Source organism: Schistocerca serialis, chromosome 8 (assembly GCF_023864345.2).
Source record: "Schistocerca serialis cubense isolate TAMUIC-IGC-003099 chromosome 8, iqSchSeri2.2, whole genome shotgun sequence".
Lineage (NCBI taxonomy): Eukaryota > Metazoa > Arthropoda > Insecta > Orthoptera > Acrididae > Schistocerca > Schistocerca serialis.
Window position 1 is genome coordinate 189548452 of NC_064645.1, and position 8814 is coordinate 189557265.

General features: G+C 41.3%; 1 pseudogene; it reads right to left on the minus strand.

Annotated features, from left to right (window-relative positions):
* Window positions 1-4379: 4379 nt before the first annotated feature.
* Window positions 4380-4497, minus strand: LOC126417200 (5S ribosomal RNA; annotated as a pseudogene).
* Between the last annotated feature and the right edge of the window lie 4317 nt (window positions 4498-8814).

The window sequence follows — 8814 nt, forward strand, 5'->3', positions numbered from 1 at the left end:
CAAAATGCTGTTTCGTCACTAAAAATTAGCCTCTTTGAACTGTCTTTGTCCATCCTCACCAACAGCTCAGTGCAGACATGAGATCGTGCAGCATAAACTGCTGGAGTGATTGCCTGGACCAACTGCAGTCTGTACGATTTCAAGCGCAAGCGTTTGCGCAGGACTTCGGAAACTCATGTTTATGGGATCTGAAGCTCACGACTTGTTCGACCTGTCGATTTCTGTGGGCTTCGCTGGAATGTTGCTGTAACGCCATCAACATTTTGCTCCGATGCAAAAGGCCGACCAGGGCTTTTTCCTCTGCAAAGGCAGTCTTTCATTTCAAACTGTTTGTGCCAGGTGTATATGGGGACTCTTCAGGGTGGCTCCTGGTGAAAGTCTGTGCGAAATGTTCGTTGAATAGCTATTACCAAATCCCTCTTTGCTAACTGAGCTACAAAGAGTTTCTGCTGTGATGTGTCCGCCACTTTTTACACTACACACCTCTCCCTGGTGGCCCCCAGCCTGCACGAATGAATTGTACCCACACGTAAAAAAAACTTGCAGAGGTATTCTGCTAAGGATAAGGATTGAAGAGGGTAAGTATTACCATTTAGATAGTATGAATTTTTGAAAGTGTGAAGATCCTTTTGTTCTCACCTTGTATTTTAACACACAATAAAAATCTCAGGAAGTCCTTTCCGGAAGTATTTGGATGCAGCGTAGCTCTGGACGGAAGTGAAACGTAGACAATAAACATTTCAAAAAATATACACTTTTGAAATGTGTCTTATTGCTTCCGTAGCGCTACAAATATCAACTATGAAATACTATATCAGTAAAAACGCTGTATTTGTGCCACTTTTCTTCCACTAAGCTGTATTTACAATCAGTTTGTAAGCAACAGTACTTTATCGTCGCTGTGATACTGCACCGCAAGTGTATTCGGTTGAAGATAAAGACTAAGGTGAAGATTACTCGCAAAGCTCACGTCACTAATAACGAGGTGCCGAATTGAATCAAGGATGTCGAGAAAACCTGAGAGATCAAACACAAGGCTTTCAATAAAGGTTCATCTGATTTCAAAAGGCTATATTGCTTACACGAACCAAGACTTGCAGTGAATTTTAACTTGCGCATAGAAATTAAAAGATCACCTTGGCACCAGTTGAAAGTTGCAAATTTAAAGGGTTGCCGATAGCGGATCCTGCAGCAGCTAGTTCGCTTGCTCGCTCGTTCATTCATTAAACAACTGAGAGAATTTTCTTGAGGCCGAGAAGCTTATGTCCACGAAACAGCACAATTTTAGAAAGCGTCGTTCGTGCGAAACTCGGTTTGCTCTTTTCTCACATCATATACTACGAACTACAGATGAAGGGCAACAGGCAGAATCCATATTTCTAGATGTCCGGAATTCATTTGACACGATGCCACACTGCAAACTGTCAACGAAGGTGCTAGCATATGGAATAGGTTTCCAGATACGTGAGTGGCTCGAAGGTATCTTAAGTAATAGAACCCATTATGTTGTCCTCGACGGCGAGTGTTCGTCAGCGGCAAGGGCATCGTCCGGAGTGCCCCATGTAAGTGTGATAGGAGCGTTATATCTTCTATATACCTAAAAGATCTGGTGGATAGACCGGACAACAATAAGCGGTCGTTTGCTCATGATGCTGTGTTGTACAATTAGGTGTCGAAGTAGAGTGACTGTGGGAGGATACAAGATTACTTAGACAAAATTTCTAGGCCGTGTGATGAATGGCAGCTAGCTCAAAATGTGGGAAAACGTAAGTTAATGCGGATCAATAGGAAAAACAAATCCGTAATTTTCGGATACAGCATTAGTAGCTTACTGTTTGACACAGTCACGTCGATAAATATTTAGGCGTAACGCTGCAGAGCGATATGAAATGGATATGATAAGGGAGGCGAATTGTCGACTTCGGTTTATTTGGAGAATTTTGGGGAAGTGTGGTTAACCTTAAATAGAGCGCTAGTGCGACCTATTCTTGAGTACTGCTCGAGTGATTGGGAACTGTATCAGGTCGGATTAAAGAAAGACATCGAGACATTTCAAAGGAGGGCTGCCAGGTTGTTACCGGTATGTTTGAGCAACAAGCAAGTGTTACCGAGAAGCTTCGGAAACTCAAATGGGAATCCCTTGATCGACAGTGACGTTCTTTACGAGGAACGCTATTGGCGAAAGAGAACTAATACTTGAAGCTTATTGCAGAATGATTCTACTGCCGCCAACATATATTTCGCGTAAAGACTACGAAGAGAAGATGCGCTAAATTATGGCTCATATGGAGGCATACAGACAGTCGTTTCTCCCTCGCTCTGTTTACGAGTGGAACGGGAAAGGAAATGACTAGTAATGGTACAGAGTACACTTGCGGTGCATGTACGTCGATGTAGATGTGGAACATACTGAAAAAATTCATTCTTTAGCAGCCTGGAGCTGCAACAGACAGGCAACATTTCTTAACAATCAGTAAGCATTCCATCCCCGATTCCTTAAAGTCTCGAACTCCCATTTATAAAAAAACTCTCAGACATCGGATTACTTTACAAATGTGTCCATGTGTTGCGTATCTGACGTTATCATGTAAACGAGAGAATGTTTAGAAAAGGTTTGAAATTATGGGTAAAGTTTGTTGGAAGTCGCTAAGACGTCTTATTCTTAAATACTAAATGAATATGGCCTGGGAAATATTCTGGTCGTCAGTTACGTTGCCTGAAGACATATGCACAGTTTCGAAGGTAGTAATTGTCCTATGGAGTTAAAAGCTGCAACATAAGACAATATCTCCTAACGAGTAGATTATGGCAGCATGTCATTCTCAATGGAGAGAAGTCTTCCGAAGTAAGATTTATTTTAGGTGTGCCGCAGGGGAGTGTCGTAGGACCGTTGCTATTCACAATATATATAAATGACCTTGTGGATAACATCGGAAGTTCACTGAGGCTTTTTGCGGTTGATGCTGTACTATATCGAGTGGATGTAACAATGGAAAACTGTACTGAAATGCAGGAGGATCTGCAACGAATTGACGCATGGTGCAGCGAATGGCAATTGAATCTCAATGTAGACAAGTGTAATGTGCTGCGAATTCACTGAAAGAAATATTCTTTATCATTTAGCTACAATATAGCAGATCAGCAACTGGAACCAGTTAATTCCATAAAATATCTGAGAATAGGCATTAGGAGTGATTTAAAATGGAATGACCATATGAAATTAAAAGTCTGTAAAGCGGATGCCAGACAGATTCATTGGAAGAATCCTAAGGAAATGCAGTGCGAAAACAAAGGAAGTAGGTTACAGTACACTTGTTCGCCCACTGCTTGAATACTGCTCACCAGTGTGGGATCCGTATCAGATGGGATTGATAGAAGAGAGGGAGAAGATCTAACGGAGAGCAGCGCGCGTCGTTACAGGATGATTTAGTAATCGCGAAAGCGTTACGGAGATGATAGATAAACTCCAGTGGAAGACTCTGCAGGAGAGACGCTCAGTAGCTCGGTACTGGCTTTTGTTGAAGTTTCGAGAACATACCTTCACCGAGGAGTCAAGCAGTATATTGTTCCCTCCTACGTATATCTCGCGAAGAGACCGTAAGGATAAAAGCAAAGAGATTAGAGCCCACACAGAGGCATACTGCTAATCTTTCTTTCCACGAACAATACGAGACTGGAATAGAAGGGAGAACCGATAGACGTACTCAAGGTACCCTCCGCGACACACCGTCAGGTGGCTTGCGGAGTATGGATGTAGATGTAGATGTAGATTTTAAATTTATAAAGTGAGTCAACAATTATCTAAATATTGAATATCAAAATTTCTGACCACCAAAACTATCACGATCGTTGATGGGCCTTGGTGTATTATGTGTTGTCAATTCTCGCCATTTGAAGGTACTTTCCGCACTGTCGAACATAATGGTATAGTAGGCATAATTTTTCATGAGCGTATTTTGAACACAGTACTCTCACTGATCATCCTCACTGTGTTACCGTACTCCTCCTCGTTGTACAGTACGTGTTTTCAGGGATGCATTCGTCCCGGCATTCTTTTATGGATGACAAGGGGTGTTCGAGAAAGTGCGGCAGAACTTCATGCGCCATTGCCACGCATGTATTGAGAATGGCTGCCGTCACTTTGAACAGTTAGTATAAACTAAAAATAAACTCCTCCCGAACAGGCCACCAAGGCCCAACGGTACTGACCGGCCGCCGTGTCATCCTGATCTCATAGGCGTCACTGGATGAGGATATGGAGGGGCATGTGGTCAGCACACCGCTCTCGGGGCCGAATGTCAGTTTCCGAGACCGGAGCCGCTACTTCTCAATCAAGTAGCTCCTCAGTTTTGCCTCACAAGGGCTGAGTGCACCCCGCTTGCCAACAGCGCTCGGTTGACCGGATGGTTACCCATCCAAGTGCTAGCCCAGCCCGACAGCGCTTAACTTCGGTGATCTGACGGGAACCGGTGTTACCACTGCGGCAAGGTCGTTGGCTTGAACAGTTACTATGAGCTACTTTATTGTTATACTGTGTACGCTGTGTATGTCCACAATACAAGAAATGTGCATTTCCGACCATTGGTTCTATATCTCAATATTATCAATTCTGTAACCTCTGTCACCTGTTTCAATTGGACCCAAAAGGTTTGAGTCATCGTGTGTGTATCTTAAATCTGTATAAACAAAAAAATTAAAATAAAAGCATTTTACACACTCTTGGATGTGGAAAGTTCAAAAATGGCTCTGAGCACTATGAGACTTAACATCTGAGGTCATCAGTCCCCTAGAACTTAGAACTACTGAAACCTAACTAACCTAAGGACATCACACACATCCATGCCCGAGGCAGGATTCGAACCCGCGACCTTAGCGGTCACGCGGTTCCAGACTGAAGCGCCTAGAACCGCACGGCCACACCGGCCGGCTAAACGTTCAGACTACGTAAAAATTACAATCATCATCCTCTCAGACAACAGACGGCCTCGATTCGTAAAGTGCAGGAACTGAACAATAGTATGTTAGGGTAATGTACCGAAGGCCCCAAGTGAACAAGGACACTGTGGGCGCTAAAACTGACCGGAAAATAAACAAAGAAAGAATATTGTTATATTTATTTTTTTACTTACCTTTATTCATCCAAGGATCATCTCACAGTCATGTATTATAAGAATACCAATCAATACACCAAAATATAACACAATGCGTACATAACATACTTTAGTAGGATAGGTCTGGTAGCCTATGGAGATAGCACAGGTGTTGGGCCGTAGCCTGTAAGGAGCCAACCCGCCCGTTTGTATGGTACCCCTTATGTTGAAACCACAGTTTATTTCCTTAATTTCATTTTTACAATTTCGTATCGCGTCGGCAGCTATGCCGTTAGCATTCAGTGAATAAAGCGATACTGTAGAATGCACACAGGTAGTGACATTTCAGATCCAATGCTGGCTGAAGGAGCCGGTAGACCCTATGGTGTCGCCTGTGAGAGTGGTGTGAGGCGCTTTAGCTAGACGTAACACCCGTTGCGGCAGCAGCGAGATACATAGGGAAACCACCGATGTTCTGGCGCGAAACGACGAATATTGTTCAATAAATATTTGCTAATAAAAGTCGCTTTTTCCAATACAGAAATTAGGAGAATCATACAGGTCATTAGTACTTTCTTACAACAATATGGCAACGCCAAAAATCGTTCGTCTTAATAAATAAATGAATAATGTTCAAGATAACGAAAATGTACGGACAGTTACGAAATATCACGAGTACAAGCACGAGGTACAGACTGCGCGCCATAGTTGCCCAGCGTTGCCAACGGTACAATTTTTTATTGTTTTGATTTTTGTGGTTTATTTAATTTTTGGCCATTTATTTCACAAATACGATTTTGAGCAGCCTACATGGCAGTCTGTCCAGCCGTGGGATTCCCCAGATTCATTATGCTGTAGCTGCATAAGTCAATTAGGTTATTTCCCGAGATGAATCCCCTGGGGAATTCACCATATTGACTGCTTTGCATCCTGCGCAGTGCTCATACATAAGTGAAAACGATTACAGTTAACTTGCTTGCCCAGTTGAGGACAACGAGCTGTTTATAAGGTGTTAAGTAGTGCAAAATTATGACGATGGAAACAGAAGACAGTGAGAGTGGTCCTAGCACTGCAATATTTGTGCCGTAAAGGCAGACGAAGCACTTCGGAGCTCTTCGGATCGTGGCTAACATCGATGGCGGGCGAAGTGGTTCAGCTGTAAGATCCGAGCTGGTTCGGCAGTCTCGGAGGATTGACATGTTGTCTGACTTGGTCGGTAACGCTAAGAACTTAATTAGCATTTTCTGATTATCTGGACATGTAATTGAGAAGTAGTGTGATAGTGTTTATGCAAACACGCAAGTCTTTATTTTGTTTATTTCCTGTGAAAGTGTGACGAATGAAAATTATATGTTGTTCATTTAGTGGACTATAATTGTGCAATTTCTCGTATTCTGCTAATAAAAAAGCGAGTGGCGTCCCGTTCAAACAAACTAATTCAAAATTTAATTATTTATACACTACTTTATACAATAACAGTGCCTCCCTGACAGTTAATAACAGCCTCAAGATACAGGACTCAGCGATCTACGTGCTGTTTTCTGCGCAGGGAACAACAACCACAGAAAACTGCAGGTTGGTGAACATTATTCAGAACTTATGCATTCCACTCAGAGCGGTGGAAGCAACTGTTACCTTGCGCGTATTGCAATGTTAGTGCAAATGAGATCTGTGAGACGCCATCTGTGGCAAGAGGTAGGAAGGAAGAAAATTTTCGACGGAAAGGGTTTATCACATACACGTAAATTTCTCTTTCTATTTATCTCTCTCTTTCACTTGCCATAGTACTCCCAAGAAATCTACAGCGGGCGTGTTTAAATGTTAAGAGACGAAAACAAAAATGTAGGAAAGTTTGGAAAACTAATCCGGAATTTAAAGGCTGGTTGTCCGCTGTACAATGGAAATCTGAAAGGGCTAGATGGAGAATCTGTAACGTAACTTTAGTGTCTGAATTAGGACGTATTAAAAAACATTCTAAAAATGAAAATCTTGTCAAAAACAAAAGCCAGACAGTTTTGAATACATTTGTGAAATCAGCTACAATTGTTGCGTCTTTAAATAATCAGGCTCACATTGCTGAAATTAAATTGGCATGATTCGTGGCACAAATCAGTCTTCCTTTCAGTGTTGTAGTTCAGCTGGAGGGCGTAGTTAAGAGTTGCTTTTCTGATACCTAAAATCGCCGACGCTATACATCTGGGTCGCAGTAAATGTTCCCAGTCGTATAGAACATGATAGGACTGAGTCGAAAGAACGAACTTGCAAAAAAAATTGAGACATACAAAATTCAATGTTCTAACTGATTAGTCAACAGATGTAGGATCTGTTAAAACGTCGTCTGTCGTGTTCAGATACTTTGATAAAGACACAAATAAAATTGAAATTTTGGAATCTTTGTGGCACTTTTAAGCTGAGTGAATATGATAAGGCAAACGAAGGTACAACAAGTAAAAACCTTTATTCTAATGTAATGTTTTCATATTCTGAGTACAAAGTTCCTAAGAACAATATTAAAGGGTTTGCTTTAGATAGTTATAATTCTATGAGGGGGTCAAGAAACTCTGTTGCTACCCGGTTAACTGAAAACTAATTATTCTCAAATATATACGTCACTCGCTTCACATATGTGCCATTGAAGCTTGTAAATTTCTTCCCAGACATTGTGAAGACGTAGCTAGGAACCTTCTTAACAGTTTTAAAGCTAGTGCTAAGAGACAAGCACAGCTGCATAGTTTCAAAAGTTTTTAGATATCAAAATTTATAAGTCGTTGCATCCGTCACGGACAAGATGGGTATCTTTGCGGACCGTTGTAGTGAGAATTTTAGACCACTGGATTGCTTTACGTCTCTATTTTGGTTCTAAACACCAAAAAGAGAGGTTGGTTCAGCACAAGAATTTCACCGAGCCCTCAATGAAAATTTTGCCAAATATTGTTATTTATTTTTGCTCTATATTTTACAGTAATTCAAAGATTTAAATAAGTATTTTAAGAGTAGTAAAGTTGTCATTATTACTTACATAAAAATATGGTAGAAGCGTACAAGGAAATATTGCTTTGCTAAATGGACGGCAGTACGTCGTAACCAATAAACTGATTGACATTGGCCCCAAAAACAGGTCAAAGTTTCTTCCTGACAGCTAAATGTACTCGTATTTGGGAGTTGAAGTTCTGAAGGTAACTCAGAAACCAGAAGCACGTAGTGAATGGGATGCCGTGTAGGACTTTTACTGCAGATGTTGCGATTTCATGCAGACAGGATTTTCAGAACTGAAAAATGTATGTAACTTTGATGATGATTTATTACCACTGCTTGAATTTTTGACGCCGAAAAGAGCTCTTTCAAACAAAGAAAGAGAAAACAACTCCCTCTCTTATCCCTTTTACGTCAAAATTGCCAAGAATACTCTCTCTAGATGATAAGCATCTACAACAAATCGATGATCACTGGAGGAAACTTACTACCGTAAAAATAGACGAAAATATTAAGAAATGTTCAGAAGTGGACGTATTTTGGGGGAACTTCCTCAACATAAAAACTTTATTTGGCGAGAGAGAATTCCCAGCCCTACCAAAGTTTGCGCTTTCGTGTTTATCCTTGCACATTCAAATGCTCAGTGCGGAAGAGTTTTTAGTAAGATGAATCTTATAAAAGTGAATAACGGGAATAGGCTCATTACTTCCACAGCGAATGGATGTTTGGTTGCCAGCTAATGTTGAGGAGC